Raw genomic sequence first — 25,822 nt, 5'->3', positions numbered from 1 at the left:
CTTGTTCGAATTTTCATTGCCAGCAATGCATAGTGCAGCCGAAGTTTAGCAATAATCGCAAATGAAACCGTTATTCTCGTGTGTCTGAGAAGGATAAGGAGGCTATATCTGCAAGGTGTAGCGGCTGGGTTTTTGTGGTAGGCGACTAGCCGGAATGCTGTCGTACTGATGTACTGTCGTTATAGGTGATAAAGGGAGTATATACCTCCACATTGGTTCTGGTTCAGGCTGTAGGTGTTTGACAGTTGATTTGAGCTGGCTAGTGCATCAACTTAGGGCTACGCCCTGGTCGGCATGACAAAGCCAGCGTGCACATCCTCGGGTAAGAGCGTCACCGCAGCTGAAACATCGCCGCTTTTATCCGAGCGCGCAGCTGGAGGGATTCGCGAGTCGACTATAAAGTCGGAGTTGGTACATTCACCTTGATACGTCGCAAACGGTTCGATACATCGAAACGACGTGTTCGGCAAGTGAAACAAATGCACGAGTAATACAGCGCCCGAGATTGCATTATTAAACGCTCGTTAGTGTTCACGGTGGACACTCAATAAAACTGCTGGAAATGTGATGACTTAGAGACAGAAGCCATCTGAAGCAGAACAGGTTCAACACATCAAAGTATTGCTGAAAATGCGTTGTAGTAGCAAAACAGAGACCCGCAATTCCTAAGTTTTTGGTCTGTTTTTGAAGAATTTATTTTGCGAGCACTTTCAGTTAATTAAAAAAAGAAAAACTTACTAACTGCTTCAGTATTTTATCAGCTAAAAGAAGATAATAATATTAAATACACAAATAGCTTTGTTACACTGAGGAAAAAATTTTTTCATTGAATGGGCCATTTTTTTTCTATAACTATAGGAAGTAAGCTATTCCTGCAACTGCTTATGCAAATCATTGTGCGATTTGCAGGGGGGGATGGGGGGTTTTCCCCCACCCCCCACCCCCCTCTGCATCAGACCATCCCCTCCTCTGGTTTTAGTTCATGCATCCCAACCTGGGATGTTTATTTCCCACGCACTGGAGTAAAACTTTACATATAATTTAAATTTGTGGAGCCGAACATTCAAAGTTTTTAATAAGTCTTACTATTAATACTACTAATATGTTTCAGTTTTCTATCATCAGAATAAGTACAACTTTTCACAAATGTGCCTCTACTTTTTGAATTCCACTTGTGTATCTGTACCCGTATGTAGATGATTTTGTAAATACGTTTTACCTATAATGTACTTTTAAAGATATATCAAGGGATGGCTTTTCTGATAGTGCATACGCGTCAATAGTGAGTTTCGGCATTAACATCTATTTATAAATAGATGTTTAACCATGCGTAACGCCACGGTCCGAGCTAGTAACATATATAATTCTACTAACCCCTAAGACATCCCCCCCACCCACCCACCCCCCCTGGTAAAACACAAATCGCACACTGATGTCAATGTACCATATTTATCTAAAGTCGATTTACCACGAATGGCGTATGATCTTGATGACTATTAAGAAAATATATTCTATCATATTGTAAGTGAGGCATGGAAACGGAAAGCAAAATAGCATCTCGTCCTCACAAAATGGGTAGGGCTGAAAGTCATTATGAGAAACACACACCCAATATTCGAAGGGTTTGTTGTTATTCTATTAATATTTCCTAATTTATATTTATTTATAATAAAGTGGTGCCCACTGCACCGCAGATAAAATGGTATGCTACCCATTTCCGAAGACATGCTTTCGATATGATTAACCTCTATATAATCAGCAACTGAATCCAAAGCAGCCATACAGTTGCGGCAAAAGATGATTTTATTCAACGTTTGACCATTGTTCCGAAGGATGTCTTCTTCAGGAACGCATGTAACATGAAGACAGTGTAGCAATAATATCCGGAAACGTCCATGGCAAAATTACACGTCATAGAAAGACTAGATCCCCACAAAGAGGTGGGCGTATCAGAAATGCCATAAAGCATGAGCAAAACCGTAAAAATGGTATTTAATGAAATTTACCATTGGAGAAACGCTAAATAATGTAGCTATCTGACAGTTTTCCAGTGAAAATATGCTGTCAGCGCACACAATTAAACATGGACACAATTAAACATGCTGGCCCTAATGATCAGGGCCAGCATTGTCTTACATTATCTTCCGGTAATTTTTGTTTCTGAAGAAGACAGGTTCACATCCGTTGAAACCATTGTCAAAGGTTGAAGAAACGCACCTTTTTGTGCAACTGATTTGGTTCTTTGGCTTCATTTTACAACTTGTAACTACTGTTGAAACGCAGCAATGTTCAAAGTATTTATCCTCTGTGATGTTATGGGTGTCGAGGTGCATCATTTGGTGCTTAAGCTCACGGCGCCGGTTACTGCATGAAGTTGTGGATTAATTAGGGGACTTAGCACACGCCATTAGCACAGCGTACGAGCGCGGGTGGTGACGCTTTCTGGCGTTTCGTCTGCTAGAGTTACAGTAAGTGCCCCGCGCCGCGAGTTGGCAAGTTGGAGGCCGTCTGATGTGGTTGGCGTGCGAGTCACGCGCGCAGCTAACAGCGTCAGTGCGCAGGCCAGCACGTCTCGGCCAATTAGCGCATCCTCAGGGCGAGATGCGACATGGGCGGCCGAGCGCTCTTCCGGCTGAAGCGCCTGCCGCAAACGTGCAGGGCACGGATCGGCGGCAACGTGTGCGTGGGCTGTGGGCGAACAGCCCTGGCACAACCGACTTTCGTTGTCAATTGATTGTCAACATTTACAACCGATCACGCATACTATCTGATCAAAAGTATCCGGAAACCCCTGTGCAATACGCAATCGACCACTAGATACCACGAATATTGCGTTATCAGCAGAGAAGTACGAGAAATTAGCGGGAGAGGTTAGTGATATCGAATGTGCACTAGTCAGTAGACTTCACTTGAGGATAAAATCCATCAGGTACGTATCAGTCCTTCCAAACGGAGATCGTGAAGTATAACGGGAAGGACCGTTACTACTCACAACATACATAAATGGCCTTGTGGATGACATCGGAAGTTCACTGAGGCTTTTTGCGGATGATGCTGTGGTATATCAAGAGGTTGTGACAATGGAAAATTGTACTGAAATGCAGCAGGATCTGCAGCGAATTGACGCATGGTGCAGGGAATGGCAGTTGAATCTCAATGTAGACAAATGTAATGTGCTGCGAATACATAGGAAGAAAGAACCCTTATCATTTAGCTACAATATAGCAGGTCAGCAACTGGAAGCAGTTAATTCCATAAATTATCTGGGAATACGCATTAGGAGTGATTTAAAATGGAATGATCATATAAAGTTGATCGTCGGTAAAGCAGATGCCAGACTGAGATTAATTGGGAGAATCCTAAGGAAATGCAGTCCGAAAACAAAGGAAGTAGGTTACAGTACGTTTGTTCGCCCACTGCTTGAATACTGCTCAGCAGTGTGGGATCCGTACCAGATAGGGTTGATAGAGAAGATCCAACGGAAAGCAGAGCGCTTCGTTACAGGATCATCTAGTAATCGCGAAAGCGATACGTAGATGATAGATAATCTCCAGTGGAAGACTCTGCAGGAGAGACGCTCAGTAGCTCGGTACGGGCTTTTGTTGAAGTTTCGAGAACATACGTTCACTGAGGAGTCAAGCAGTATATTGCTCCCTCCTAAGTATATCTCGTGAAGAGACCATGAGGATAAAATCAGAGAGATTAGAGCCCACAAAGAGGCATAACGACAATCCTTCTTTCCACGAACAATACGAGACTGGAATAGAAGGGAGAACCGATAGAGGTACTCAAGGTACCTTCCGCCAAACACAGTCAGGTGGCTTGCGGAGTATGGATGTAGATGTAGATGTAGAAGGAAAAACCACAGATAAGCCACAACCAGGCCTACCTGACCTGGGTACTGATGGACAGGGGTGGGTGAGTATTCCGGATGGGGATGGTGGGGGTGGGGTTGTAAAAAACTGCAAGGAATCCGTGTAAGGTGACTTGCGAAGTGCTACCAGTAGTCCAGGTAGCGTAGTGACTGTTCGTAGAAAGTTAAAAGATAATCTGGCAGAATGAACGAGTAACACCGAGTAACTCCTCGTGAGGCATACATTCCTGTAATCAGTGCTACCCCAGTGGTGGTGTAAACAGCGATGTCACGGGACAGCGGATGACTGGAAGCGAGTCACTTTGAGGGATAAATCACGCTATACCCTATGGAAATCCGGTTGAAGGTATTCGGTTGGGCCATTGCCCGGAAGACGTCACCTACTATCACATGTAGTGTCAGCAGTACGATAGGGAGGAGGTGAGTTACGGGATGGCGGTGCTTCTTGTCGTTAGTGTGTGTTCCACTCACTGCGCTTTAGAAAACACTGAAAGTGGACCGATACCTAAACATTTCACAGCATTGTGTACTGCTTATGGTAGACGAACAGTTCGGAGGCAATGATAGTTTGACTCGGCATGAGAATGCACCCTGGATCTGTGGGGTATGGTTTGTGGACACTAACAACCAGGAAATGTATTGCTCTGCTCGGAGTCTTGAACTGAACCCAATGGAACACCTTTGGAATAAGTTCCAAAAGTCCACCTCGCGCCAGACCGATGCGTCGAACATCACTACCTTTTCTGCTCTCGGCTCTTGAGGAAATGTGGGCCGCCATTCCTCCAGACTTTGAGACATCTTATTAAAACTGTCCCCAGCAGAGTTAAAACCATCATAAAATAGAAGGGTTGGCACATCAGATATTAATGCCTAGCAATAGGTGGCGGGATACTTTTGATCACGTAGTGTGCAGTACAATACATTCAGGGTTTTCATTTCATAGAAAACATTTAAAAGACTGAAATAAATTTAAGCTTTCGTCTACGATGAAGTTGTACGCTCACGGTTGACCGAGATGGTGCATCTTCTTCCGGTGGCGGTTGTATATGAGCTGCCGAATGGCTAGCTAGAACGTTCCGGTACTTTCGCAGCGGAACGAAAATGTAGCTTAAGGAAGTGAGACGCGTGGTATTACTGGAGCGCGAAGTCTATCATGTCATTTCATCTCTAAAAAACTAAAAATGTAAAGATCAAAAAACTAGCAAAACGATTTAGAAAAGCTATCTCTATAGTGCGAAACCTGGCAGTTGACCCTAAATAATGAAAGGTGTGAGGTCATCCACATGAGTGCTGAAAGGAATCCGCTAAATCAACAAATCTAAAGCCCGTAAACTCCAATAAATACCTAGAAATCACAATTACGAACAACAGCAACAGTAAAGAACACATAGAAAATGTTGCGCGCAATGCGAACCAGAGACTTCGATTTACTAGCAGAACAGGTAGAAGATGCAAGAGATCTGCTAAATAGACTGCTACACTATGCTTATCCGTCTTCTTTTGGAGTACTCCTGTGCGGTGTGGGATCCTTTCCAGATAGGACTAACGAAGTACATCGCAAACGTTCAGAAAAGAGCAGCACGTATTGTGTTATCGAGACATGGAGGAGAGAGTGTCACGAGCATGATACAGAATTTCGAATGAACACCATTAAAACAGAGGGATCTCTCCTTGCGGTGGGAACTTCTCACAAAATTTCAATAACCTACTTTCTCCTCCTAATGTGAAAATGTTTCGCTGGCACCGACCTACATACAGAGAAACGATCATCATAATAAAATAAAGGAAATCAGAGCTCACACGGAAGGATGTAGGTGTTTTTTCTGCACGCTATCAGAGAGTGAAATATTAGAGAAATGTTGTGAATGCAGATACGTCACTGTGATTTGCAGAGTATCCATGTATATGTGGAAAGAGCGGGATCGATGTATGTAAGAGGTGTTGTGCTGTCTCCTGGCTTATTTTTCCCTGTGAATATACTTGAAAAAATAATTACTTAATATTTTGTCTTGAATATGTGATTAACACTGACATTTTCTTATGTTAAGTGCATCGAGTGAAAAGTACAAAAACAGTACGCACTATTTATTATTTGTATAGGCAATGATTAAAGATAGCAATATAAACTCTGTTAATTTTCATTTGTCTGATAAAAGAGAAGACATTGTACCTTTACGAGTAGTACCGTTGACCTGGCAAGACGTACTCTTCCTATGTTCCATTATGAAGAGGTCTGTAATAACTGTAATAATTGTTAATTTTCATAAATCGCTTCCAGAATACAAAATTTTGCTTCTAACTATTGAAACCACTTTTATTATAGAAGAATCCTGTATTTTCCTGCAGTTACAAAAAGGTTTATTAGTTACGATCTTACCCTGTTGTTATCCGCCGTTACGGTCGGTACAACTATGGTAATTACGGCTCTTCTAGCTCAAATAGTATTAAGCTGACATATTTAGTTTATGGATTTATGAAAACAATAAAGTATCTCAGTCATTATTTTAATTTTATGATTCAAATTTTGCTGTACTGGGCCACAATTAAAGAGAATGTTATTTTCCACGTAGATGCCATTACAGAGTAAACTGTAACTAAATATACTTCCTGCAATTAAAATTAGCAAACCAAATTCCTACTAATTTTTGTACATACGTGTGAACCGTAAAGTTTCAACCCCTGACACCAAAACAGATCATGTTCCCATATTGCTTTCCCTCTGGTGTCCAATAACGTAACTTCAATAAATGGAAATCATTGTAACCAATTATTTAACACACTGAAGTGTTGGATGTAAAAAGCATATTTTAACATTTTTACACCTTAAAGACAAGTGATAAAAAATAATTAACCATTATCTGATTAAAAGACCATTTCATAAAACACTTTACAATTACATTATACATAGACCATTCATTCGCATTTACACACACACATACACACACACACACACACACACACGCGCGCGCGCGCGCGCACACACACATAAACAATATATAAATTCATAATTACACTACAGTGTAGAATTGATCTTTGGTATAATTTTATTTTTAATGTATACGTGTGTATCAAACCGCACTGTCACAAAGGATTGGTATTAAAAGTGGACTAAGTTTTACTTGGATTATGTAATCGTAGATGCACGTTTATAATTGCTGGACAGTGTGGTATCCACCGCTGTTAAATCTTCGCACCGAGCAGCGGCGCGCTCCTTGACGCACGGCTGAGAAAAGCGTCGTTGGCAGCATTTCTCTGTGCGCGGCCCGCTGCTAACATCGTAGGCCGCCTTTTGCGCGAAGGCGCTTCAAAACACAGCGACTGGCCGCCCAGAATATACAGCGAACCTAACCGCCGACTCTGTTGACTACGGAGTCATATTTAACGCCGCTACTGACGTCTACAAGACAGTTCTTAAGGTGCTATGTGTCTACTCCACAACTCTGAAGTGCTACGCTGCGATGGACCTGCTGTTCGATGTTGATCCGCCTGCGCTCTGGACTTAGAATACGAATGCTGTACTGGAACTTGGACTTCATTGTCCACTAGGCTTAGTATGTCATCGGACTTGAGACTCCTGCTGGAATTCTGCATTTCACTTGCATTTCCTAGACACTGGTACAACCACCACCGGTTTATACAATTTTCGATAAAATCCTCACCTTCAACATGGCGTTTGGTAGCAGAATTGTCTCAATGTTGTGTAAATAAAACGTAGAATGGCTATATATTTATTGTGTTGAGCCTTGCTGGCCACGGCTTATGCGTTGGTTTAAACCTTGACTGTTACTCTGCGTTTGGTTTCTCGCGGTTATTGCGGTTATGCCCTGGTTCTTCCTCTTTCTACGTGTGGCAGCAGCAGTGTGTATCAACATTCGCACCTTGTACTATCTTTGGTCTGGTGCTTATAGTTTCAGACTATCCGGTGTGTGCGGCAGTCGTTCGGTTGGTGTGGAACAGCCAGGAAATCTCCGCGCGGCGCAGTGGGCCGGGCCCGCTGGCGGTCTCTACGCAGTGTCGGAGTGTGTGGGAGCTGTTCCGATTGCTACGGGGTTCGTGGCACACCGACCCAGGACATCAAAGTTGAGTGGTGATTTAATTACCGAAACCAGTCTCTTAACGTTGTTCCATTGGTTTTATGGTTTGCTGTTGGGGGTACTCCCGTGAGCAACAGCGAGTGTTCAAGTTGGCGAAAGTTTGGCCACGATCCGGTGGAGTTTAACTGTATTTTGGTTATTTGAAGTCCAAGTGCACCAGCGGAATTTTCTGCCTTGTGGCCGTTAGCGTTCCGGTTACCTGCACTGGCCGCTGACGTAAAATTCAGGCAGCGTTCTCCTCTCACTGTGTTGTTGCTGTCTAACATGTGTGTGTAGTTTTGACAGCTTATGCATACTTGGTTGTGGACGGATACGCCTTTTACGTTTTGGCTTGGGAGTTCCTTGTGTACTGGTCGGGTGGAGAGCAAGTCGTCTCGTCTGTGGGTCCGTTGACTGTCTCTTGGTTGGGTTGCCGGCGGATCGGATATAGTCGGGCCGACTTCCTGTCCCCCCTAAGCGAACGCTAATGTTTAGAGTGCAGACCGACTGCCGGAAACTTCTGAGCGCCACTGGCTGTACTGCCTTTTCTTATTGGTGTTTGATTGTGTATTTTAATGGCTCATAGCCGAAGGTTTGAATTTGTATGCTTTTAGTTAGGTTTTAAATAATGGGCCTTCAGCAGTTTTAAAATTATTTACTTGTCAAGTCTTGCATTGCTTGGGCCTTCAGCCTCATTTAAAAAAAATTAAAGATAAAGCCTTGGGCTTTATGCCTTGTAAAAACTTATTGTAGTTGTGTTTTGAATCATGGGCCTTCAGCCGTTTTAAAAATTAAAGAGGTTGTGCCCTTAAGCCATAAGACTGTGTGACATATTCAGTCGATAGTTAAGGTCCCTTATCTAAGCCTTCACAGTTCACCTTTCGAAAAACTTGTTCTTTGCTGACAAAAAATTTACAGCGACATACCCACGTTATTACCTCCCTGGTAGCATTTTACCAATAGTAGAAATAGTCAAACCAAAGTTTTTGTCTCAGTACAAAGTTTCGACGTGACCCGAGCAGCAGGCAGGAAACTGGAGTCATGGATCGACGTAGCAGCCGTTAATGTAAACACATCCGAACCAGCAGCCTATGGTCACACTAATGGCGATTTGGACGTAGCAGTTGTACAGACGGGACGCCGTATCATTAACCAACAACGTCCGTTCGAGGCGATCAAACCGATCATGGGAACCTAAACGATTGCCATCATGTCCTGATTGTTTAAAAAAAACATCGGCGTGAAGAGTGTCCTGACAATGGGCCTATTGGCAAAACTGCTCTGTCAACGCCCATTTAACTTCTGTATGTCGTAAGTCCCGTCAGGTAAGTCAGCCTCCTGCCCAACAGATGGGTGTTAATCTGGTAGCCACTACAGACCATCAAGAGTGCAAATTGGAAAGAAACCAGTTCAATTACAAGTAGACACCGGTGCAGCTGTGAGCATTCTGAATTACGGTTCCTACTTGAAACTAGGAGCTCCTTCGTAACAAGAAACAAAGAGACGTCTAATGGCGTATAACAAACATACCATCCCAGTAAGTGGTCAAGTCGAACTGGCAACGACATCGTTAATAGTGATTCTGCTGAGAACTTGATTGGACTGTTTTCAGAAATTTAGATTTTCGTTAGACGATTCTATGAATTTGGTGTCCGAAGATGTTCCGTACTCGAACCTAAAGATAGTGCGTCGTGATTATGAGGACCTGTTCACGCATAAACTCGGCACCGCAAAGGATTTTGAGGCACACATCGCACTGAAACAAAATGCACGGCCTTGGTACTTTCGATCCCACGCTCTTCCGTTAGCTCTATGAGACAAAGTAAAGGAAGAACTGGATCGCCGATAGTTCTAGGACCTATTCCTTCTAGTCAATGGGCTACCGCATTACACATAACGCGACAACCATCGGGGAAGATCGCTTGTGCGTGTATTTTAAAGTAACTGTCAATGAGCATTCAGAGATTGAGACATATCCTGTTCGGGAACCGGAAGAATAGCTGTCAAAATTTAAAGGTGGAAACTTCTCTAAAACAGACCTAGCGAATGCATACCTGCAAATTCCTCTCCATGCAGAATCTCAAAAGTTTCTTACACTTACTACGCCACACGGGCTTTGTTGTTTGAAACACCTAATGTTCGGTATAGCAAGTGCCGCCGCCATTTTCGACGGTTTTGGAACAATTTGTACTCAAAGTGTATTGATGCATTACCTATTTAGACGACGTCATTGTAACAGGGAGAACCATGGAGGAATACCTTCACGATCTGAAATCTTTATTCAGTGTCTTAATGGAGTCTGGCCTAAAATGCAGAAAATAAAACGTTGTTTTCTCCAGCCTGAGAATGAGTACCTTGGCCAAGTCATTCCCAGCTCAGGCATTCGTCTTCTGAGTAAACATGTTGAAACCATAATCTGACTTACCAGACCAAAAAATTTCAGCAACTTCAGTCCTTTCTGGGGAAGATATCGTATTAACGAAAGTTCTTACCCGCAGCAGCAACAGAAACCGCACCTTGTCCCAGTTATGCAAAAAAAAGGTGCCCTTCCAGTGGACACCAGCTTGCCAGCATATCTTTCGCAGATTGATATCCCAGCTGTTGACGGCCCCGTACCTGGCACGTTTTGATCCAACAAAGCAGACAGTTATTACAATGGACACATCCGATATAGGGGTCGGAGCGGTCGTGGCACACGGGGAGGTGGATGGCTCTTTGTACCCTGTGGCCTGTGCATCGAAATCATTGACTGACAACCAACACAAGTACTTCCAAATAGAAAAAGAAGGGCTGGCTATCAACTTCGCATTAAAGAAATTCGACGTTTTTGTTTATGGCACGAAGTTGCACCTCGTCACAGACCACAAACCGCTGATCTCCTTATATAGCAGCAAAGTTTCCAGACAGGACTGCTCACCGCCTCCAGCGCTTGGCTTTCCTTTTGGCGCGCTTCCAGTCTGAGATTCACTTCTGCAACAGGACTCAGCATGCCAACAGTGATGCCCTCTCCCGCCTTCCATGGTGACCCGTCCAGAGATCGAAAAAAAAACAAATTCTGTATTTTCACATCGATGAAGAAACGGAAGCCGCCGTAGGTTCTTTTCCCATTACCAGCTCTCGGGTCGAAGACGCAACTGGTAGCGACGAAGAACCCCAACAAGTCTGGAGTCACCTTGTACTTCATGGATGGGCCAAACGTCAACCTCCTAATGCTTCAGTTGCATTCCGTCAGTTCTTTAACGCCCGCTATCAGCTCATGTTGATCGATGGAGCTCTACTCGTTCCCAAAGAGGAGCACCCACGAGAAGTCATTCCTTATTCCTTACATGACCACGTTCTGCAACTACTGCAACAAGGTCACTGGGGGATCCCGGACTAAAGTCTTCGCTTGTAGGTTCACTTCCTGGTCAGGATGATGGAGGAGATTGAACAACTCACAAAAACATGTCTATCCTGCCAAAGCCAGCAGACAACCCCTCGACATTCATTTCTTTCTTGGCCACTTCGTGCTTGCCTTTGGGCAGGGTTCACATTAATTTCGTCAGATCAGTGTTTAACGTCATGTTCTTGATGGTGTTTGATGCTTACTCCAGATTTCCGTACATTGTCCGATGCAATGCTAGGTCAACCATCAACACCATCGCAGCCAGCTGACCAGCAACAAACCCCATCAAGATAGACTTACCCCAGGCGTCGTCCAGCCCCAGGGGCTGCACTTTTCGGAGTAAGAGATGTCGACCAGTCACGAAGCACTAGTAATTCCGGATAAAGATATGCTGCTGGCTCTTTCTGCTCAAACGGCTGCGTTACCGAGGTCCACATCATACAATCTTCGCCCGCGTTCAGGACGTTTTCGTCCGTATGTCCTCTGCCCCGAGTCATCATCGCTACTGAGAATTCGAAAAAGGACCCCTTGGACCTAACTTTCATTCGTTGCAATGACCTCCCAGCTTCCCCAAGGGGGAAGAGGTGTGATATCCACAACCACTATTATGTCACCACACCGAGCAATGGCGAGCTCCATTGCTCTCGGTCGAGAAATGCATCTTTGGTCGCATTTCTCCGTGGGCGGCCCGCTGCCAACACAGCACGCCGCCTTAGCGCAATCGCGCGCTTGAAAACACAGCGATTGGCCACCCGTAACATTCAGTGACGGGCTGCCCATAAAATAGAGCGACTCCAGCCGCCGACTCCATTAATATGGAGTCTTGTTTAAAACCACTACTGACGTCTACAAGAAAGTTCTCAAGCTGCTATGTTTCTACTCCACAACTGGGAAGTTCTACGATGAGATAGACCTGCTGTTCGAAGTTGGTTCTGCTGCGCTCTGGACTTAGAATCCGAATGCTATTCTGGAACTAGAACTTCAATGTTCACTAGGCTTCGTATGTCAACGGATTTGAGATTTCTGCCGGAATTCTGCTTTTTTACTTTCTGGACATTGGTATAACCCTCATGAATTTTTAGTTTTCCCTACAGTGGTCATCTCCAACTTGTCGCTTACTAACAGAATTATTTGTCTCAGTGTTGTGTCAATAAGCCGTAGAACTGTGATATAACGTATTGTGTTACTCCTAGTTGTAACAGGCAGTTTAAAAATGGCGCTGAGCACTATGGGACTTAACATCTATGGTCATCAGTCCCCTAGAACTTAGAACCACTTAAACCTAACTAACCTAAGGACAGCACACAACACCCAGCCATCACGAGGCAGAGAAAATCGCTGACCCCGCCGGGAATCGAAACCGGGAACCCGGGCGTGGCAAGCGAGAACGCTACCGCACGACCACGAGATGCGGGCTATAACAGGCAGTAATTCTTCTCTGTACTTATAAAATGTACTAGAAAATTGATAAGGCAATCTTAAGCAGACGATTGCTAAATGATTTTTCCGACTTCTCGCCAGCGCTAGTGGCTGGCTTTATCAGTCTTGCACCAGCAATGGAGGAATATCCCTTGACATTGCCAGCTACTCTGCCAGCGTAATGGCAGCGAAGTCTTTCAACGAACGTAGGCCGAAGATCACAAGACAGAACCCAACAGGCAATGCGCCACTGACTATGAAGCTTTACGACAGCTAGCGATAGTAGCAGCAAATTAAAATAACAGGGATGATCTCTGAGAGGGCTCTAGTCATCTGACATCTCAATTAATAAACTATTCAGATACCATGGAATAAAACGCAGTATTCAATGCAGCTGCTCTTTACGGTATCTAAGCCATTTTTTAAATGTGAATACGCGGTATGGTGAACCTTGGTCTGTATACACGCGTGAATATTAATTGAAATTTTACCTCGTTGCCTGTTACGTTCTGGGACCACATTTCTCGCAGAAAACTGTTTACGCAGTGGGAACCAACAACTCGTACACAGAAGTTGCCATTAGATTCATTGCATCTGTCAGATAACCTGTCCAACGACTTTCTAAATTAAACAGCTTTGCATGTTATCTAAACCGAGTGCACTCTGCTCCGTGAAATGTAGATAAAACTACGCTCCTCATAGACTCGATAAAAATAACTAGATCGCTCACTGGCGCTGGGCAGTGTAGCTTTTCCATATTGAAGCCCCTTTTGGAGCTCAACGCTGTAATTGTTCGCAGTAAATGATGTCAAATATCTGATAAAGTGTAGCATACATAGTGAATCAAGCGATGCAAATAACGTTAGAAACAAGTGTGAAAAGGAAAAGTCTAGTTCAGGTTATATTGGAGATTAAAATTAGTCGATACGAAACCAGCTGAAGGAAAGGGAGGTACGTAATTTTTTTTCTTTTAAAGGAATTCTCCACTCTTCAGCACTCGCCCTGTATTCCCATCCGCCAGCGTTCACGATCATTGTAGTCTTCCTGCTTTATAGCTCTCCTTCTCATCACTCAAGTTATTGCAGCTCTTCTTGTTATTATTGGTCGTTCGCACTTCCTCCTTTCCGGCGGTTACCATTGCAGAATTGCTGTTAGCCTTCGTCTTTACTCCATTCACCGTACACAGCCACATAATTAAAGAGATATTTTCTCAGGTCTTTGTGTGATCGGTTGTTCCACATGCATTATCACCCTAGTTTCTTCATTTCTTCTCTTCTCAGTTTTGGAAATTCTGGCTACCTTCCTTATTCCATCCAATTCTGCTGCCTTTGCTTCTCTATCGCTCTCATAGGCTCCACCCTTCTGCAACATTTGTTAGTATACTTTTGACAGCTGTTAGCAAAATCCTCTTTGTTGTTACTTTTTATGTTACTTTCCTACACAGAACTCCATTTAGCATCTTAATTGCTCCTCTTTCCCGCTGGCTACTATCTTCCACATATCTTTTAGTCCAAGCCCGCCTCGTTGAAATGTTTCCACAAACTTCTCTATCATGAACTTTACATCCCCCTTACTTTGTGCTTTCAGTAGTTGATCGTCTGCAAATAATAATGAATAGATACTTCCACGCTGCACGATTGATTCGACAGTTCCCGTACATAATGCATATATATGTTGAACAGGGTCTGTGACATACTGCAGCCCAGTCCGTATCTTTCGATGTTTGGTGTGGCTCACTCAACTTGCATCCTACTTTACCCACTGCATGCGATTGTTGGAATATTCTCAGAATTAGGGATATTAGCTGTGCTTCTGTACCTACATCATTCATCGCATTCCACAATGCGTCGTTGGGTATAGAAGCACATACTTTTTCTAAATTCGCAGATGTTAGGTATACTTTCCGACCCATAAAACACGTCTTCTCATTAATTCGTCTAATATTAAAAATACGATCCCTGCAAGATTGTCCAACTGTGCTACCTGCCTGATTCTCTCGTGTGATTCTATTAGTCTCATGCACCAACCTGTTTTTCAGCGCAACGCCAAAGAGTCTGTGATAGTTGCCGCAACACTAATCCCCCAGTAACAGCTTCGGTGCTTCTTGATTCCTTTTTATGTAGATAGCAGATATGTATGACATACATCTGACCGTCTGACTCATGCTGTTTCTTCTATCCCCATAATCTGATCGAACAATCCACATGTTACATTTTGGGGCGGAGGCATATTTCCACAGTTCGATCATAATTCCTCTTTGTCCTCTTGCCTTTCCATTTCTTGCGTTTTTCGGCCTTTTACTTCCTCCTCTAGTAGAGGTCCAGCATTACCTAATATGCTGCAGCTGTTGTAGCATTCTATCTCTTGGTCTCTTCTTTTTCCTAGCAGTAGTTCTTGAAAGTGCTTTTTCCACTATCCAGTAGATACAGGTAGCGTTGGAGGTGCAACATCGCTAGCTATTTTCCTTTTCATCCTCCAAGCGTACGCCGATCTCTTCTATCCACCGAAAGCCGTATTTCCTCTCCTACTCTTTCCTGTACCTCTCCCGTACACTTTTTTGTTTATTTTTAGCCCTTTCCTTATATGTCTTGCATCTGTTCCAATCTTCGTCTCTCGCAGAGCTTAACCATATTTAATAAAGTTTCTTCTTTTCCTCAACTACCTCCTCACATTCCTTTCCCCTCTTAAGGCCGGTTCTACTGCTCCATCAGTCGGCTGCTTCAGGAATCCCTGTATTTCAGTGACATTCAGTGGTCCCCCACTGGACTTATTCATCGCTGATACAAACTTCTAACACTTCCCTTTCGTGGTAGATGTGCCCAATATTTTGATTGCTTCGCTGCTGTACTCCCAACAACTCCTCCTACTCCTTTTGTCCAAATCGGGAAAGCATTTTTCAAGTTACCGTATAACGACCTGAGCTACACTCTATTGCACTTCTTACCACTATACCTTGCACCTCAGTCGCTTAGACTGTCATCCCACCATTACATACCCTAAACTTGATTTTAGGTTTCGTTGACGAATTCGCTCAGGAGTTTTTAAGACTTCCATTGTGCTTCAGTCGGCCTTTCAAAACAGTACACTTCGGAATGCTACAGATGTTAATTTACTTCCTATCGTTATAAGTCTCTAAATCCTCTTCTCATTGACCTGCAACAACATCATTTAATCTTCTTCTAATTGGTCCATTTAAGTACCTATTATTAAAAATTCACATCCGTCAGGATATTCACCAAACTCTTCTTATAATTCACCGAAGAAGTCTGTGTTCTTCCCCTCAGGGTATCTTCGCTATGGCCATACAGCTCCAATGAATTACAATTTTATTTCACAAACCTTTTCTTTGTTGTACCGGTTATTCTCACATTCTCTTCCTTCCAGTCCATTATTGCTCACTTCAATTTCTTTCTGATAGGGATTGCTATCTCTGAGTTCGCTTTTCCAGTTTTTGCACTCAATTCAGATACATAATATAGTCTAAGAGGCTATCCAGATTCAGTTCTTCCATTTCCTTAATCACATTCTCAGTTTTACCTGCCAACCACTGCGTATTTTATGTTACAGAAATCAGAGGCCTTGTTCTTAATCAGAGTCAATGCCTTTTAGCCCATCCAGATTCTTATTTTCTTTGGTAAACCTAGCAAAGGCTGTTTCTACCGGCAGCGGAATGTCAACAGCCTCCCCTCCCTCGAACCACCAACCTGGTGGACTGGGATTTTTCCTTATGGTTTACTCCCCTGGGGATGCCTGCCTTTACTATGGCTAAGAGTCCCACCCGCCCTGTGAAACCTCAGGATCGTATAAATGAAAACTTAAAAAACTGAAGTTAAAGGCAGAAAAATAACCGCAGAGGTCAGGCGTAGAAGCTGTGCCAGGAAATTTTAAACAAAAAGCAAAGATGAAACATTTATTGGGTGATAAAATAATCTCACTGTCTGCTATTTCATAAGTTTCATGCGTCGCGTCTGTTTTGAGTTATTGCCAAATTTTTGCTCCTGGTTGTAAATGATGAACCCTGCATTCTTGAATAGATATTTCTAACTTCCCGTCGTTTGAAGTAGACCTAATACAGAAAACTTGGAAACTACACTCATTTAACACACACTTTATTACTCAGCAAGAATTGGAAGTAGACATACTTTTATTTTGTTTTACGGTTTCCTTTCGTTGTATCTCATACCCTTCAACTCATTAGGTCACTATTCATATTCGTCCATGAAAATGACGGATTTTTTTCGGGAACCGTTGCCTCACTTCTCCGCTACGGCGTGATAGGACCTTGATGCACTTAGTCTGCGCATTGACAGACGACAAGCGCAGCTCACACTCACAGTACAAAACGCTTGTCTTCACGTGCAACCAAAGCTGTACATTCTACTTCGAGAGGAAGTGCAGCTGGTATTTGAAAAATAGACAACATTTTACATACTCTTGTCAGACATGACAAGTTACGAGTTGTCACTCACACTGTTCCCCGTCGCTGTCGTAAATACTGGCGAAACAAGTAATGCTATTACATGCGGACCTTCACGAAGCCAAAGGACTACAGATTTTGAGTTGAAAGTCATAGTACAATTAATACAATACTAGTGCAGACAAATATTATCTGCTTTATAACAGCAACAGACGCCTTTAGAAACAATACTCCACTTCACGAATACAAACATTATCGCTATCGGTTACAGGAAACGCCTACAAGAATGAAGTAATTAGATAACAATGGAAAATCTAGGACGGAATAATATAATGACTTTATTATGAAAAGAATAGTTGCTACACACCATATAGTGGAGATACTGAGTCGCAGACAGGCACGACAAAGAGACTACTACAAAATTAAGCCTTCAACAAAAAGGGCTTCTTCTGTATTAGACAATATACATTGATGCACTTAGTCTGCACATTGACAGACGAGGAGCGCAGCTCACACTCACAGTACAAAACGCTCACACAGGCATGTGACCATCATCTGGTTCAAATGGCTCAAATGGCTCTGAGCAGTATGGGATTTAACGTCTATGGTCATCAGTCCCCTAGAACTTAGGACTACTTAACCCTAACTAACCCAAGGACATCACACAACACCCAGTCACCATCATCTGGCAGCTGAGGCCACACACCCACAACTGCATATGATGGGAGAAGCAATCTGGTTGGTGGGGGCAAGGAGGAAGGTGGGGTGGTAAGAGGGACACATAGCAGGGTAGGGGTGGGGGATTGTAAAGTTCTGTTTTTGGTCTTATATAAGGGATGAGGTGTAGAGAAAGGGTAGGGCAACTAGAAGCAGGTAGGAGGTTAGGTAACAGTCAGGGAGGTGGTGGTGGGGTGTCCGGACAGTTGCCACGCCGGACATTTGCCACGCCGGACATTTGCCATGGTTTTACCTGCTCCGAAGGGTTGGGGTGGGTCCCTTGTTCCCCCCCCCCCCCCCCCCCCCCCCCCCCCCCCCCCTCCTCCTCCTCACCTGCCCACCCAGTTTGCTTTCGAAGTTCCTAACGTTACCATCAGTATGGAAGTTACTACAACGAACAAGGACAGGCCTCCTGCTCATTACAACGGTTACGCGTATCTTAAACAGAGGGAATCTAAAGGTGTTGTTACATGGATGTGGTTCAAATGGCTCTGAGCACTATGGGACTTAACATCTACGGTCATCAGTCCCTGAGAACTTAGAACTACTTAAACCTAACTAACCTAAGGACATCACACAACACCCAGTCATCACGAGGCAGAGAAAACCCCTGACCCCGCCGGGAATCGAACCCGGGAACCCGGGCGCGGGAAGCGAGAACGCTACCGCACGACCACGAGCTGCGGACACATGGATGTGCTTATGCCGAAAAGCGGATCATTGCAAGGGAAAGCTGCTTTCGAGGAACGGAGAAGTGTTGAGCGTATTAGAACATCTCTATGGACCACCTGACGATGCAGCTCTGAAAGGGAGCAAGTGGAAAGAGCGATGAGAAGGTCTCGAGAAGCAACTACACAGTTATCGAAGATATACGCGGATGAAATGGCATAATAAAGTTTACCGCTTTGTTACAGTGATGCCTAATTCAGAACCTATGCGTCATCGATGGAGTCAAGAGTGGGGGAACCAGCAAGAGCCTAAGAACTTTTATCAAATTGACCTTCATGAAGATATATTAGAAATTGGAATGGCAGTAGTTTTATTCTGGAAGACGATAGGTTAGAGGTGAGAATAATGATTTTCAGCGGAAGCAATGAATAAGAAAGTTTAAAAACATGTTCCCATTTTTAAAGTTTGGAACATTTACGAGATGCAGCAAGCAGTTAGCACAGATCTACATCATACACGTAGACTTAGGAGGTCCGATTAAAGAAACAAACATTCTTCCTACTGTATTTGCTCTGCTCCCTAATAAGAAGAAAGACACATATGTTCGTCTGTTTAGTCTGATAAAACAGGCAGTCTCTGAGTGGTGTCCTAAACAAGTGGATGTGAACTTTGAGGCAGCTGCGATATCGGCCATTTGTCAAGTTTTTCCCACAAGTGAAATAAATGGATTCTATTTCCATATGAAGAAGAGTTTATGGAGAAGAATTCGAGTACTCGGTCTAACTGAGGAGTACCTTAGAACGAGGATTTAAGACTTCACGTCAGCATGTGTGCAGCGCTGGCAGTTGTAAAACCGGAGGACGTAAGTAATGGATGGATTGAGATTCATGCAGAAGCTTCTGATAACGGAAGGTTCTCTCAATTTTCTTACTACTTTGTGGATAACTGGCTAGAGAATGAAGATATCGCAATAGAAATGTGGGACTGTTAAGGAAAAAGGCACCGAACGACGAATGTTGTTGAAGGGTGGCACAACAAAATAAATAGCATTATTGGAAACCCTCACCCTAAAATCAACTATTTGGTGGATTGCTTGAAAAAGGAACCAGAGCTCACAAACTGCATGTACATGAAATTGGAAATGAATCTTGAAGCTAAGAAGAGGAAGAAGTGCTTGAAGCTGGACGACAGGATAGAGAGAATCGTAAAGAATTATGAAGAGACTGGCAACATATTAGACCTTGCTTGAAAGCCATTGCCCATATCCATAAACTGGACTAAAATACGTTAAAAAAATGTATTAAAAACTATGAAGACCATTGAGTCCTCGCAGGTTACTGAGATAAAATTATTATAACATTGAAGCAGCATTATCGGAGCTAATATTAAGTTGTAATGGTAAATAGAGTGTACATTAGTTCAGCGTCTTTAGGCTGATTTTACACACGCCAGAATGGTAGATGGTCATTTATCATTTTCACGGTCCAAAGCCTGCGCAAAGTGTGATGCGAATCAGCCTTTAATGTAAAAATTAAAAAGCGTTTCAAGCCTCACAAAAGTATCCCTATTGTTAAGATAACTTTTTTCTACCTTCCAATATTATGGCCATACTATTAAATAATTGTGAGTTCTAAAATAATTTGCTGAAGCTTCAGAATCCCAACTATCACCTAAAATATCATGATTTGTTAAACTGATAGTATACGCTTTCGTAAAAGAAAATGGGAACTTAACCTTTGAATTGCACCTAAAATTGACATCCCAAAACTGATCTGATGCTAAGGTTGACAATTTTGGCGCCTCAAATATTTTTTATATAAGTTTAGCTGCAAACATTTATAGTAGATGTAAATCTACTTAAGTACATTTAGATATAATCCTTTAAAAATTAAAATTTCTTACTGAATTGTTGATTATCTTTAAACAGGTCAGTAAAAGCAAGGAGCTTACTATTGAAAATTAATTGTTACTAAAGAACATCAGAAACAAATGTATTAGACCTACTTTTCGTATATATTAGAAACTTTTTGAAAAAATATTTGATCATTTCCTCTGTCACTGACAGTGTAATTTCAGTTGCTTTGCAACACCAGAGATATCTACTTCTAAATCCTAAATCATATTTGTAGCTCTTCTCATTTCGAATTCTGGAATATTTACTTCGTCTTCTTTGGTGGAGGAACTTCGGAAAATGCATTTACTAGCACCACTTTAGTGGCACTGTCATCAGTAACATTACCGTCGCTGTCGCGCAGTAAAGGTACTTCCTGAGCCTCTCCGCTGGTTTACTTAACATGGGACCAGTATCTCTTTGGATTTTCCGCCACATTTCTAGAGCGAGTTTCGTTGTGGAAACTATTAAATGCATCTGGCATTGAAATCAGCACCAAATTTCGAGCCTCAGTAAAACCTCACCAATCTTGGATATTTTGCGTTCGTCTAAATTATACGTAGCTTTTGCGGTGCTCCTGCAACAGGTTTCTGTCGTGTTTTGTGTACCATGGGGAATCAGTTCCGTCTCTTTTTAATTTATTTGGTATGAATATCTCGAGTGCTGTTAATACTATTTCTTTGAACTTAAGCCACATATGGTCTTCATTTACATAGTTTGGAAGGATTCACCCGAATTTTTAGCTGCTCTTTTAAATATATATATTACGCGTTTGGTTTTGGTGAATTTCTTTGTTACGGAAGTGAGCCTCTCTATGACTGCGTGTTCACTAATCCCTGTATCCGTCGTGATGCTCAGAATTATTTGTGGCTAAGAGGTCAAGTGTGTTTTCGTAACCATTTACAATTTGAATGGCCACGTCAACTAATTGTTAAAAATAAATTAAAAAAAATTTAGAAAAATTGTGGAAGTTGTTTTCTATTTACAATAGAGTATGAAAATGTATTTTGCCTACATGCGGAAGGTAGATTGAAGTAACTGCCAACTATAATTGTATGAGTTGGGTACCTATTTGCAATGAGACTCAAGTTTTCTTTTCTTTGAACTGTTCAGCAACTGTTTCATCTGAGACAGGGGGTTGGTAAAAGGAGCCAGTTATTAATTTATTCCGGATGTCGAATATAACCTCTGCCCATACTAAGTCACAGGAACTATCTGCTTCAAAGTCGATTGTGAGCTAACCTTATTTTTCCTTAAGTTGTCCTTCTTGTTTCTGTTGTAGTGCAGAAAATTACAATTACGGCTTTTCCCTCCAGAACCTAGGATGCTTTCTCTATGACCCTGTAAACACCAGAGCTAAACAATGTAGAACAACAACGTACGTTACAAGCGTAGCATTCTGCATTACTTCATTTCCTTATTTCTAACATTTTAAAACTGTAAGTCGACTTTAGATGACATGTCAATCATAGATGTTCTTATCTCTATTTAGTGAACGTCTTTTCAGTTATGTTTTGAACATTGTCCCGCTACACTTTACTAACCAATGTTTTTAGAGAGTAAATTAATATGGAGTACGTCGTTCATCTTTTCAAACATTCACAAACCCATTTATTCTTACCCTATTGTCTTTTAGGTATGCAGGTGCAGTAATTAAAGTAGGCACAAATGCAGTGATAAAAAAGAAATGATTAGCGTACATTTGCATTCCTGTTTCATGGTTCCTTTCTTGTTGCTCGCATGCCGATGGACTGTTTCTATCGCAATCAGTAAGCGTGAAAGGAAGCTACCGTACAGACAGAGGAATCTATATTTATACTTGGCAGAACTAATTACATACTGACATAATCGTCGGTATTACTTTCTTTTCCCAAAAGTTATAAATACTTCGATTTCGGAAAAGAAGCTCTGTATTTGGCCAAGATGTCGAAGAAGAAGGTTCATTACGTACTGGTTGTATCGAGTAAGATGTGGAGACGGCGCTTTGAAAGCGGTCAGAGGTAGTGCGGGGAATGGTGTCCCTTACCTGAGGGATCGTTACCTGGCGAAGGGGCGAGTGTAGCAAGTGTCCGGCGTGGCAAATGTCCAGTGTGGCAGGCGTCCGGCATTCGATGGTGGCGGTTGTGGGGGGGGGGGGGGGGGGGTTAGCAGTAATGGGGCGATGCTATGACTCGGCAGCGAGATATATGTTTGTACAACACATGTTAATAGAGTTGGCTGCTTGGAGTCACGGCGTACCGATCGGGGTCGCTGTTACTGTGGACGTGTTTATTTTCCTGGCGGACTGATCGTTGGGGCAGAAATGGCAGCCTGGCCTCTGTACCGATGGTGTTGAGAGTTCTATCTGAATTCGAGCCACAAGCCACTCATCCATTTGACAGATGGAAACCTGACCTTAATTTCTTCTCATCTGAAAACCGTTCGAATCTTTTTGGTGATCATCTACATCCGTCACTGAAAACAGGGTTATGTAGCACATTGCCAGTGTGCTTTATGTGCCTTGCAGTCAACTCAGCTAGAGTGAGCTCGTGAAACAGCTTTATTAGGCTGCTTGTGGTCATTTTGACCACGCATCTCGTACTGCTGTGTGCATGTTGTATTTGTTGAAATTTCTTGTTGACTACATCAGGCTAGTGTGAAGCTCGTTGGTGTTCACGCAAGCTTCTCGTGTTATGTTCTTCTTATTTCAGTGAGCTGTGCTCTTAAGAGATGCATTCTAAAACTTCCTTGATGGTTTGCATTTTACGTCCTATCTGTGCTCTCAAGATGATTTGTGTCTGTGCGCTGGTGTTTGTAGACACTCTATTAATGCAGTGTCGCATGGTGCAGGGGAGAATAGAGTTCCTACTATTATTGTTATTACTGTCGTACTTACACGGTAAAGGAGACAAGGAGCCTGACTGTATAGTCCTACGTGCCTGCAATGACGCACCTCAGTTGGTACCTAGTTAAAAATAAGGAAACAAATTTCAGAACGAGATTTTCACTCTCCAGCGGAGTGTGCGCTGATATGACACTTCCTGGCAGATTAAAACTGTGTGCTGTACCGAGACTCGAACTCGGGACCTTTGCCTTTCGCGGGCAAGTAGTATACCCACTGAGCTACCCAAGCACGAGTCACGGCCCGTCCTCACAGCTTTACTTCTACCATTACCTCGTCTCCTACGGTCCAAACTTTACAGAAGCTCTCCTGCGAACCTTGCAGAACTAGCACTCCTGAAAGAAAGGATATTGCGGAGACATGGCTTAGCCACAGCCTGGGGGATGTTTCCAGATTGAGATTTTCACTCTGCAGCGGAGTGTGCGCTGATATGAAACTTCCTGGCAGATTAAAACTGTGTGCCGGACCGAGACTCGAACTCGGGACCTTTGCCTTTCACGGGCAAGTGCTCTACCAACTGAGCTACCCAAGCACGACTCACGCCCCGTCCTCACAGCTTTACTCCTACCAGTACCTCGTCTCCTGCCAGGAAGTTTCGTATCAGCGCACACTCCGCTGCAGAGTGAAAATCTCGTTCTGGAAACATCCCCCAGGCTGTGGCTAAGCCACGTCTCCGCAATATCCTTTCTTTCAAGAGTGCTAGTTCTACAAGTTTCGCAGGAGAGCTTCTGTAAAGTTTGGAAGATAGGAGATGAGGTACTGGTAGAAGTAAAGCTGTGAGGACGGGGCGTGAGTCGTGCTTCGGTAGCTCGGTTGGTAGAGCACCTGCCCGCGAAAGTCAAAGGTCCCGAGTTCGAGTCTCGGTCCGGCACACAGTTTTATCTGCTAGGAAGTTTCAAACAACTTTCTGTACTAATTAATTTCTGAACGAATTGATAATAACGGTATCCGTGGTCTGTTATTGAAACATATAACCAAGTGCTTAAATCTATGTGCTTCTGTTGTAACTTTATAATGCTCAACAACAGCTGTCATTAGAAAGCTACATATAAATTTTGACGGTGGTTTTTTATTTTATTTTATTTTATTTTTTTGTGATACGTTACAATACAGCATCACTGGTCTATTGCGGTCTAACTGTGTTGGTCACTGCAATTCACTTTGGAGGTGTGGCGGTGGGACTGGTAGTCCCCTACCACCCTCTGACGGTGACAGTACTACATGAGTCAGGCAGAAAAATTTAGCCTAACGTGGGCAGGTATGATTGGAAAGTATTGGACGTAGAATGGGGGCTGGTCCCGCCAAAGGATGCGTCCGTGGTGGGCATGCCAGGCCTACTGTTAGCCATGGTCGGAATCCGATTCGTCTAGGATGGTTACGGGAACCGGATGTCGATGCCAGCGGCGTGGAAGTGTGGTCCCAACGTGGCGTAACCCGTGGACAGTGTCCCGCAGGGCATCCACTTTCTCATAGAGCCGCGTATGGTCGTCTTTAGGGGGACGATGTCCGCTTCCTCGTGGAGAGTGACAATTCTCGTGAGTGGCGGGGCGTGCAGGTTCCACCTGAGCACCTTGTTCTGCAGGCGCTGCAGAATACTAATCGTGGCCCATGCAGCAGATCCATACGTGAGGGCAGGCGGGATAACTGTTCGGAAAATGCGGAGCTTGGTATGCAGGTTAAGTTCCCTACTGCGAAACAGCGGGTACAGAGCCCTGGTTAGCTTCTGCCCCTTGTTGGTGACGTACTCCGCATGATAGTGGAAGAGCAACTTGTGGTCCATCTGGACCCCGAGATGGGTGGTTGTCGGGGACCAGGGCGCCTGCACACCTGCAATCGATATATTGCGGCGGAGGACAGTGCGCCGTTTCGTGAAGTAAACTGCCGTAGTTTGGCGGCATTGAGAGCTATTTTGTTTGTCCGGCAGCAGGTGATGGTGGCGTCCGCCTGTCGCTGGAGGCGGGCGACGACGGTGTCGGTAATGCGGCCAGTGGTGTATAGTGCTGTGTCGTCGGCATGTTGTGCAGGGTAGCACTCGGGGATGACCGGCATATCATTGAAATTCATATTTTAGGGGATTGGGTGTATAGTGCTGTGTCGTCGGCATGTTGCGCAGCGTAGCACTCGGGGATGACGACATTCATGTTTAAAAAGATAGGAGAAAGCACCGATCCTTGCGGAGTATCATGATTTACATTTTATGCTGTAGTAGTTAAAAATGACTGCGGGAAAGTGTACGAAATTCCCTTATTTGCACAGCACTGCACAGCATTTTCTTTACTCAGACGATTTTTATAGGAAATCTGTACACAATGTTGTTCACAGTATAGACCATGTCCGTTCTGAATCAAGCTGTAAAGTTACCTAATCATTGGGACTCAAAGACAGAAAAAAAAAAAAAAAAAATTACGACCATATACTTTATCTTCTTCTCGCGGATTATCTATGGCTGACGCCGCTACTCCGCCCCCAGTCGCCCTCTTCTACTGTCTTCACTTT

At 43.4% G+C, this 25,822-nt stretch overlaps 1 non-coding gene across 1 annotated transcript; it reads right to left on the bottom strand.

The window, feature by feature from the left end:
• Positions 1–23,784: 23,784 nt before the first annotated feature.
• Positions 23,785–23,859, bottom strand: Trnas-uga. Its single transcript has one exon. It is a non-coding gene; the product is annotated as a tRNA-Ser (tRNA).
• Positions 23,860–25,822: the final 1,963 nt, after the last annotated feature.

The sequence above is a fragment of the Schistocerca americana genome, chromosome 2 (assembly GCF_021461395.2).
Source record: "Schistocerca americana isolate TAMUIC-IGC-003095 chromosome 2, iqSchAmer2.1, whole genome shotgun sequence".
In the NCBI taxonomy this organism is placed as follows: domain Eukaryota; kingdom Metazoa; phylum Arthropoda; class Insecta; order Orthoptera; family Acrididae; genus Schistocerca; species Schistocerca americana.
The sequence above is the reverse complement of the archived record's forward strand: the minus strand, read 5'-3'. Positions and strand labels throughout refer to the sequence as shown.